The sequence below is a fragment of the Schistocerca nitens genome, chromosome 3, assembly GCF_023898315.1.
Source record: "Schistocerca nitens isolate TAMUIC-IGC-003100 chromosome 3, iqSchNite1.1, whole genome shotgun sequence".
Taxonomy (NCBI): Eukaryota; Metazoa; Arthropoda; class Insecta; order Orthoptera; family Acrididae; genus Schistocerca; species Schistocerca nitens.
In genome coordinates this window covers 384,586,487-384,597,600 of record NC_064616.1, presented here as the reverse complement: position 1 = coordinate 384,597,600, position 11,114 = coordinate 384,586,487, and positions in this window count along the sequence as shown.

The window sequence follows — 11,114 nt, the reverse complement described above, 5'->3', positions numbered from 1 at the left end:
TACTGACATGGAAAAAAATCATGAATACATAACACTGCACTATAATGTATACTACAAGACTTTATACTGTCTATTGATCTGATCAAAATCGGGCATAGGTTACCCTAGAAATAGCACTTTCGAGCCACACACAAAATGTCAATTTTGATAAAGATAAAACACTGATAAATTTTGACATATATTGACTTTAACTTTTGCTGGTCAAATCAATTTAGAACACTTCAGAATTCAAATGAATAAAAAAAGGGGGGGGGGGTCCTGAAACTGTTATGATCACTGTATAAAAAAATTTATTACTGAAATTATTATGCGCACAAGATTTCCAGTATATAAGTTACTACTCTTTTTATCTTATTTACTTCTCATTTAAATACCTTTATATCTGTCTCGAAATAATTAAACTTCATTACTAAATCAATATTAAAGTTATCTTTCAACTTCGTTAGACCTTCGTTATTCGTTTACTGGTTCATTAACAAAACAGTTCTTTAAACACCATTCTAACATAGGTCTGCAAGTAATTATTATTAGCACAAAATTCAATTTTTCATTTCGGGACACTCGGATTGCACAACATTTGGAAAGGACCCTGTCTAGGTTAGTTGTGAGGATAATTAAATGAGGGGAAAGTTCTGGTAAAATTTAGGTTATTATGAAACAGATCATTCTATAGTCCATACGAATACAGTACTAAAAGTTTCAACCTGCTTGTATCGATGCGGCAAATGGCAGGCGGCGAGATGGCGAAGCACAGAGCACACATACAACCACAGCTATGGCTCTTGACGTATCGGCACTTTAATTCTTCTTAGCGTCGCAATACTTTTCCATTTAGTGCCTATGGAATTTTGCCATGCTGTGTGGGTGATGGAACGGCATACCCAAGGCTCAATGAAACTACTTCTTCCAGGAGAGCCTCCTCGCTCCAGAAGGTGTTGCTCAGACCAATGCCAAACTCCAACTACTACTGCTGAGCCCGTTATGCCGTGCAGCGCCCGTGCGCATTTTCCCGCGCTCGCCTGCCATCCACCTTTTACCGCTCCCTTACAGACAGGGTATACACCCGAGGTTTTGCATTCTACATATCCTAACACATTGCCTACGTATGGACCAGACGCACAGTTACAATTTTAAACATCTTACAATAGTTTCAACATTTGTTACATTTCAATTCTATTACAATATTGCTTGACATTTGCCATAAACATTAATATTCTCATTGAAACTTATTTAGTTTTCTTAACACAATGGAATGAAACAAAAAAGAAATGAAATCAGAACATCAATTACACTAATTTATCGAAAAATTAGAAGAAAAAAATTTACTTATTTGTACAATAGTACAGCGTTGTTGTTGTTACACACTCTTCCAAGTGTTGCTAAGTGCATAGCCGTTGTCTCTGTTAAAGTTATTATCGCTAAGTCTAATTTCGACTGCTTCCCGGATCACAGAGTCCCAGTAATTCGATGCGTGGGCTATTACTCTGGTTTCTTCAAATAAAATCTTATGCTTGTTAAGCAGGCTATGTCCAGCCACTGCAGAATTTTCCAAATACCTTTATTTCAGGAGGCGCTGGTGCTCGATGCAGCGGTCGGCAACGGTTCTTGCAGACTGGCCCACGTAATTCTTGCCGCATTCGCAAGGAATAGTATAAATTCCCGGCACTCTTAAGCCGAGACTACCTTTGACTGATCTCAACATTTCCTTAACTTTCCTAGGTGGTCGGAAAACTGGTTTTATTCCTTGCCTCTTCAGGACTCTGGCTATCTTGCTCGTTGTAGCACCGCAAAAAGGAAGCCGCGCTATGTGTTGGTCCTCTTCTTGTATATGGCCTGCATCGTGTCTTACTTTCTTGGACAATACTGATTTAATTTCATCGGCAGAATAACCATTCCTCTTGAAGACAGTAGTCAAATGGTTAATCTCGGGACCGAGGTGGTCCTTGTCGGAAATAGTACTGGCTCTGTGTACTAAAGTATTCATCATAGCTCTCTTCTGAGACGGATGATGGAAGCTGTGGCTATGCAGATATAAGTCTGTATGGGTTGGCTTCCTGTACACAGAATGGCCCAGTCGTCCATACGGCTTTCGCTCCACCAAAACATCTAAAAAAGGTAACTTCCCTTCCTTCTCTACCTCCAATGTAAATTTTATGTTTGTATGTACACCATTTAAATGTTCGACGAACTGCTGCAGCGTGTCGCTGCCGTGTGGCCAGATTAAAAAAGTATCGTCGACGTATCTGTAGAAGCATGATGGGCGGAAGTGAGCACTGCTCAACGCTCGTTCTTCAAAGTCCTCCATGAAAAAATTCACTATTGCTGGTGACAGTGGCTAACCCATGGCTGTTCCATCCGTCATTTCATAATAATTTCCGCTGTATAAAAAGTAAGTGGTCGTCAAGGTATGCCGGAACAACTTCAAAATTTCTGAGGAAAAATGAGCAGCCAACAGTTGTAATGTGTCATCCACAGGTACTTTGGTGAACAGAGAAACCACGTTGAGGCTGACCATGATATCACTTGGGCCTATCTTCATCTGTTTTATGATATCAACAAACATTTTTGAATTCTTAATATGATGTGGGCAGTGACCAACTATAGGCGCCAACAATTTAGTTAAGTGTTTGGCAATCCTGCACGTAGGAGAGCCAATAGCGCTAACAATCGGTCTCAACGGGACGTTCTCCTTATGAACCTTTGGCAAACCGTACAGTCTTGGTGGCCTAGGTGCTCTCGGCCTTCTTCACCAGTTCGTCGGAGAGGCCAGAGTTTTTTAGTAGTTCCCTTGGTTCAAATGGTTCAAATGGCTCTGAGCACTATGGGACTCGACTGCTGAGGTCATTAGTCCCCTAGAACTTAGAACTAGTTAAACCTAACTAACCTAAGGACATCACAAACATCCATGCCCGAGGCAGGATTCGAACCTGCAACCGTAGCGGTCTTGCGGTTCCAGATTGCAGCGCCTTTAACCGCACGGCCACTTCGGCCGGCAGTAGTTTCCTTGTCTTCCTGCTGAGCGCCGATGTGGGATACCGTCTGAGAATCCGGTATGTGCTGTCCTCCAGTAATAATCCAACTTTCTTGTGGTAATCTGTAGCATTGAGGATTACCGTGGCGCTCCCCTTGTCAGCAGATAAAACAACTAGATCTTCGTTCTTCTGCAACAATTTCAGTCCTTGTCTCTCCTCTCTGGTGATGTTTGACTTAGGCGGCTTGGATGTCGCTAAAATCCAGCTAGTAGCAAGCCTTACGTCATCCGCTGCTTCGTGAGGAAGATGACGAACTACTTGTTCCACTCCGCTAATAATCTCAACCACCGGTAACTTACGTGGAGCTGGGGCAAAGTTCAGTCCTTTACTGAGAGCCGAGATGGTAGCTTCATCAAGTTCGTTGTCAGAGAAGTTGATAACAGTGCGGTGACTGCCTTTCTTTTAATGATGTCCAGCCCAAACCCTGTATCATTTCTGTGACACTCTCTCACATATTTCGCGATAATACAAAACGTGCTGCCTTTCTTTGAACTTTTTCGATGTACTCCGTCAGTCCTATCTGATAAGGATCCCACACTGAGCATCAGTATTTTAAAAGAGGACGGACAAGCGTAGTGTAGGCAGTCTCCTTAGTAGGTCTGTTACATTTTCTAAGTGTCCTGCCAATAAAACGCAGTCTTTGGTTAGCCTTCCCCACATTTTCTGTGTGTTCCTTCCAACTGAAGTTGTTCGTAACTGTAATACCTAGGTATTTAGTTCAATTTACGGCTTTTAGATTAGACTGATTTATCGTGTAACCGAATTTTAACGAGTTCCTTTTGGCACTCATGTGGATGACCTCACACTTTTCGTTATTTAGGGTCAACTGCCACTTTTTGCACCATTCAATATATTTCTTCTAAACCGTTTTGCAGTTTGTTGTGATCTTCGGATGACTTTATTAGTCGATAAACGACAGCATCATCTGCAAACAACCGAAGACGACTGCTCAGATTGTCTCCCAAATCGTTTATATAGATAGGGAACAGCAAAGGGCCTATAACACTACCTTGGGGAACGCCAGAAATCACTTATGTTTTACTCGACGACCTCTCTGATAGGAAATCACAAATCCAGTCACATAACTGAGACGATATTCCATAAGCACGCAATTTCATAACGAGCCACTTGTGTGGTACAGTGTCAAAAGCCTTCCGGAAATCCAGAAATACGGAATCGATCTGAAATCCCTTGTCAATAGCACTCAACACTTCATGTTAATAAAGAGCTAGTTGTGTTTCACAGGAACGATGTTTTCTAAACCCATGTTGACTGTGTGTCAATAGACCGTTTTCGTCGATGTAATTCATAATGTTCGAAGACAATATATGTTCTAAAATCCTGCTGCATGTGGTGTCACCGCCAGACACCACACTTGCTAGGTGGTAGCTTTAAATCGGCCGCGGTCCAGTAGTACATGTCGGACCCGCGTGTCGCCACTGTCAGAATCGCAGACCGAGCGCCACCACACGGCAGGTCTCGAGAGACTGACTAGCACTCGCCCCAGTTGTACGACGACTTTGCTAGCGACTACACTGACGAAGCCTTTCTCTCATTTGCCGAGAGACAGTTAGAATAGCCTTCAGCTAAGTCCATGGCTACGACGTAGCAAGGCGCCAATTGTAACATTGCATGTATCTTAAGAGTCTCACTTGATTCGTCAAGAGCGATGTACCACAAGGATGGAATAAAGTTAAGTATTTCCGCAGCTACGTACTTTTCTTTATAGCATTCATTACGTATCTTGTTTCAGACCTCACGCCATCCTTCGTGCGCTTATAGCGTGCATCTCGGCCACCCTCAAACACACTGTGTCGGCTCTCGTGTCGACACAGCACTGCATATCGACGTTAACGATATGGGCCCGTAATTTAGTGGATTACTGCTACTACCTTTCTTGAATATTGGTGTGACCTGTGCAACTTTCCAGTCTTTGGGTACGGATCTTTCGTCGAGCGAACGGTTGTATATGGTTGTTAAGTATGGAGCTAACGCATCAGCATACTCCGAAAGGAACCTAATTGGTATACAGTCTGGACCAGAAGACTTGCTTTTATTAAGTGATTTAAGTTGCTTCACTACTCCGAGGATATTTACTTCTACTTTACTCATGTTGGCAGCTGTTCTCGATTCGAATTCTGGAATATTTACTTCGTCTTCTTTTGTGAAGGCATTTCGGAAGACTGTGTTTAGTAACTCTGCTTTGGCAACACTGTCTTCGACAGTATCTCGAATGCTATCGCGCAGAGAAGGCATTGATTGTTTCTTGCCGCTAACATAATTCACATACGACCAGAATCTCTGTGGATTTTCTGCCAGGTTTCGAGACAAAGTTTCGTTGTGGAAACTGTTATAGGCATCTCGCATTGAAGTCCGCGTTAAATTTCGAGCTTCTGTAAAAGATTGCCAATCTTGGGGATTTTGCGTCTGTTTAAATTTGGCATGTTTGTTTCGTTGTTTCTGCAACAGTGTTCTAACCCGTTTTGTGTACCAAGGAGAATCAGCTCCGTCCTTTGTTACTTTATTTGGTATAAATCTCTCAATTGCTGCCGATACTATTTCTCTGAATTCAAGCCACATCTGGTCTATACTAATATTATTAATTCGGAATGAATGGAGATTGTCTCTCAGGAAGGCGTCAAGTGAATTATTTTCTGCCTTTTTGAATAGGTATATTTTTTAAATAGCAAAAATCTTTACGTGACCGTAGCTTTGGCGCATTCAGATGTGGTAAACAGGTAATACTAATGTCAAATATCAGTCTTAAAAATCTAACCAAATCTGTAAAATTAGAAGTAATAGGGCTGATTCTAAATTCTAGGAAACTGCTAAATAGACTTTGATGGTTTGAAAGATCACAAACCGCTCGTTCCTTCAGTCTAATCTGCTGTAGTGACGTGACGATGGTTTACGGCTGGGATAAGAGTAGAAACTAGAGAAATACTTCATAAATAAGAAGCACTGAACTAATCTCTTTACTGTGGACGTAATATTAATGATGGAAATTGTGGAAACTCACTTCTCGTATTGAACGGATTCTCATAAGACAAGGAAATCCCGGGACCTAAGACAACAATGGGAGAGGAAGTCCATCATAAAATTTGGCGTGTCAACTGATAATTTAAGACGCTAACCACGTCATGTACAGTTGTATTTGAAATCTGAAACAAACGTACTTTACTCTCGCACAGTGACAAACCCCCACAAGAATAGTATTCCTCTCTTTTTGCATATGGAATTCAGGTATGAGATAGTTATGCCCATAATTACCATTATCGTAAGACACCTGTTTAATGGCGCCATCAGATGGTGCTGCTTCCACGCAGTTGTGTGGAATATAAGATATTATACAATTATAGTTTTTCACTGCGACACAAGTAACAGAGGTAGCTTGAAAATGCCCGAAGGTGGCGGGGAGCGGGGGAAGTGGGTGGATGGGGCAATTAGTTAATAGCTAAAGCCTGAAATAAAGTTATTATTTCAAAAAATAGACAACCTATGTAGGAAAAAGACTTTAATCAAGATATAAGTATGATTTGACAATCTCATCAATTGAAGCAAGTTGGAAGTCAAGCGTTTCATATTTGCATGAACTTGAAATTTAATGTCTTGTACATGAAGTGCTCTGCAGTTTGCAAGTGTTGGAAATTATATGGACGTATAAGGACATAAGCTGCCCAATAAAGATAACTCTCATTTATTATTTGCCAGATTAGCATCAGGTGCACACACCCATCATCAGTGGAATCGCATGACGGAAGACTAAATATCTTTCAAAATATTTTTATCTCTAGCGTATAGCTTTTGGTATTACTTAATGTGACTGGTGTTTTTTCATATAATTTAACTTTAGTTAAAGACAATTGCCAATAAGTCACATAATTATCTAATTCTATAAAAGATTTAATCCTCATACTAATTTCGGACAGATAGACTACCGTAGAGAGCTGCATCATACCAGTTTTAGGACTGAAGACTACAACAGTGACAATATTTGGGATATTGTGTAATTGTCAATGACGATGTGCTTTACATGAACAGATAAACTTGTTTATATTACAGATCATGTAAATGTATTTCTAAATTGTATCATCTATGTTAACGGTATATCTTGTAAACAGAGAAATATCTTTCAGCATTAAAAGTTAATGAAAATACTGGTGAAGACTCCTTCTTCTCATTTTGTCCTAAATCTCTAACGACAACGAGGCGATTATGTCTAGCTTTGCTTAATTCACAGCTTTACAAGTAACAGCTTTCGGCAGAGGCTACTGTGAAATGTATTCGATCTATGTATTACTACTATACATTTAAGTTTCTTCGTTGTTCGTTCCTGAGTTTTCACATTTGATCAGGATAATACTTAGAATCATGTATCTTACTCACAATTTTCAATCTGATTGTATAATGCCCGCTACAATTGAATCGCTGGCTTGCGAAAGAACTGATATTACTCTCGCTCGCGCTATCTTGTAGCACATGGCTACTAAGCAAATTAATGCTTTCAATATTATCACAATAAAAACTAATCTTTAGAATAAATGGATAAGATAGCACGCTATTCGTTCGTCGTAATTAATATGAGCATTATATTGTCGTCTGATGTAACTGCCATTCCAGATTTGATTATACAGTATTATTCCTGAAATTATTCTGAACTGTCATTTATGATCATTACTTGATATAATTTTTCATATTCTTTGAACTGTAAGCAGTGTAATAAGAACGCGGTACATGATATATCATTTAAAGACATAATCACTTTTATTAATGGGAATAATACAGATACCGTTTTCTTAAGACTACTGTACTCGTCCAAAAGCTACGAGTGAGTGGTATTTTACCATGGCCTTAATTAATTTTATATCATTCTCGCGTGACCAGAGATTAATGTCGGTATTGGCAAGGATTCATTTTCCATGCCTACGATTTCACCATATCGTTACGTAATCCCTGGCCAACACCAGAGGTAAAGCGAATTTCATAATATTTTGTAAGACATACAGGATGTTCGAAAATTCCCTTTACAAACTTCTAGGACTTGAAGAGGGAAGTGAGTTCACAGTATTTTGAATAGGAACTTATGGCCGTAAACGTACCGTTTCCGTTCGATGACGGTTTCAGAGTAGATGCTTAACTCATCCACTTCTGCTTGAGGAGTTGAATTAGGCGTGGCGCAGTACAATTATTATGTAACAATTTGAGGGGAAACATAACGAAACATCCATTTATGACTTAAGCACATTTATTTGCATTAACACTTAAACATTACGTGTTTCAATTATTCCAAAACGAAGGAGAACTTAGCATATTGTACGTACAGAAAGAGGTTAAACATTACGTGCTTGCATTATTCCAAAGCGAAAAAAACAGCATACTGTACGTACAGAATGTAATGTTTAAATGTTTATACAAACAAATGTGCTTAAGTGGTAAATGGATGTTTCGTTATGTATCCTTTCGAATTGTTTCCTAACAATTGTACTGCCTCACGCCGAATTCAGTTCCTCAAGCAGAAGGACTGAAGACTACAACAGTGACAATATTTGGGATATTGTGTAATTGTCAATGACGATGTGCTTTACATGAACAGATAAACTTGTTTATATTACAGATCATTTTGTCTGGCAGCTTTTCTAGGAGCTCTTTGCGGTGTGGGGGAGTAGCCATGTATGTGAAAAACGGTATCCCATTTGAGTCAATTGATGTTTCAAAGTACTGCACTGAAAAGGTGTTTGAATGTTGTGCAGGTGTGGTTAAATTTAGTGGAGCTAAACTTCTTACTGTTGTTATTTATAGATCCCCAGACTCAGATTTCACAACATTTTTGCTAAAGCTAGAGGAGGTTCTTGCTTCACTTTATAGGAAATACAAAAAGTTAGTTATATGTGGTGACTTCAATATTAATTGTATAAGTGATTGTGCAAGGAAAAGGATGCTGGTAGACCTCCTTAATTCATATAATCTTATGCAAACCGTATTCTTTCCAACGAGAGTGCAAGGGAACAGTAGAACAACCATAGACAATATTTTTGTTCATTCGTCATTATTAGAAGGGCATTCTGTTAGCAAAAAGGTGAATGGCCTTTCAGATCATGATGCACAAATTTTAAGTCTAAAAGATGTTTGTGCTGCAACACATGTTAAATATAGTTACCAACTTTTTAGGAAAGCTGATCCAGTTGCTGTACAGACTTTTGTAAACCTTATCAAGGAACAAGAGTGGCAAGATGTTTATAGTGCTGATACAGTAGACGATAAATATAATGCTTTCCTCAAGACTTTTCTCGTGCTCTTTGAAAGTTGCTTTCCGTTAGAACGTTCAAAACAGGGTACTAGCACAAACAGGCAGCCTGGGTGGCTGACTAAAGGGATAAGAATATCTTGTAGAACAAAGTGGCAATTATATCAAAACGTTAGAAACAGTCACGATCTAAATGCAGCAGCCCATTACAAACAGTATTGTAAGGTGCTTAAAAAAGTTATTAGGAAGGCAAAAAGTATGTGGTATGCAGATAGAATAGCTAAGTCTCAGGATAAAATTAAAACCATATGGTCAGTCGTAAAGGAAGTGGCTGGTCTGCAAAGACAGGTCGAGAATATAGAATCAGTGCGTAGTGGGGATGTCCGTGTTACTGATAAGTCGCATATATGTACAGTACTTAATAATCACTTTTTGAATATAGCAGGTGAACTAAATAGAAACCTAGTCCCAACAGGGAATCATATAGCGCTCTTAGAAAAAAGTGTTCCGAGACTGTTACCTGAAATACTCCTCCATGATACTGACAAGAGGGAGATTGAGTTAATAATTAAATCACTAAAGACCAAGAACTCTCATGGATATGACGGGGTATCTAGCAGAATACTGAAATATTGTTCCACGTATGTTAGCTCAGTACTTAGCCATATCTGTAACTTTTCCTTTAGGAGTGGTCGGTTTCCTGACCGATTAAAGTACTCGGTAGTGAAGCCACTTTATAAAAAAGGAGACAGGGATAATGTTGACAATTATAGACCTATTTCTATGCCATCGGTATTTGCTAAAGTTATCGAGAAGGTTGTATATACAATATACATTTGCTGTCAAATGTACAGTTTGGTTTTAGAAATGGCTTAACAACTGAAAATGCTATAGTCTCTTTTCTCTGTGAGGTTTTGGACGGATTAAATAAAGGGTTGCGAACGTTAGGTGTTTTCTTTGATTTAACGAAGGCTTTTGACTGTGTTGACCACAAAATATTACTGCAGAGTTGGAGTAAGGGGAGTAAGGGGAGTAGCTTACAATTGGTTCGCCTCCTACTTTAAGAACAGAAAGCAGAAGGTAATCCTCCGCAATATTGAGAGTGGTAATGATGTTCAGTCCCAATGGGGCACTGTTAAATGGGGCGTTCCCCAAGGGTCGGTGCTGGGGCCACTGCTGTTTCTTATTTATATAAATGAGATGCCTTCTAGTATTACAGGTGATTCAAAAATATTTCTGTTTGCTGATGACACCACCTTGGTAGTGAAGGATCTTGTGTGTAATATTGAAACATTATCAAATAATGGAGTTCATGATATAAGTTCGTGGCTTGTGGAAATTAATTTGATGCTAAATCACAGTAAGACTCAGTTTTTACAGTTTCTAACTCACAATTCAACAAGAACTGACATTTTAATCAGACAGAATGGGCATGTTATAAGCGAGACGGAACAGTTCAAGTTCCTAGGCGTATGGATAGATAGTAAGTTGTTGTGGAAAGCCCATGTTCAGGATCTTGTTCAGAAATTAAATGCCGCTTTATTTATCATTAGAACAGTATCTGAAATAAGTGACATTTCAACACGAAAAGTAGTATACTTCGCATATTTTTATACGCTTATGTCATATGGTATTATTTTTTGGGGTAATTCTTCTGATTCAAAAAGGGTATTTTTGGCTCAAAAACGGGCTGTTCGAGCTATGTATGGTGTAAGTTCGAAAACCTCTTGTCGACAACTATTCAATAGTCGGGGAATTTTGACATTGCCCTCACAGTATGTATTTTCTTTAATGTCGTTTGTTGTTAGCAATATTAGCTTATTCCCAAGAGTTAGCAG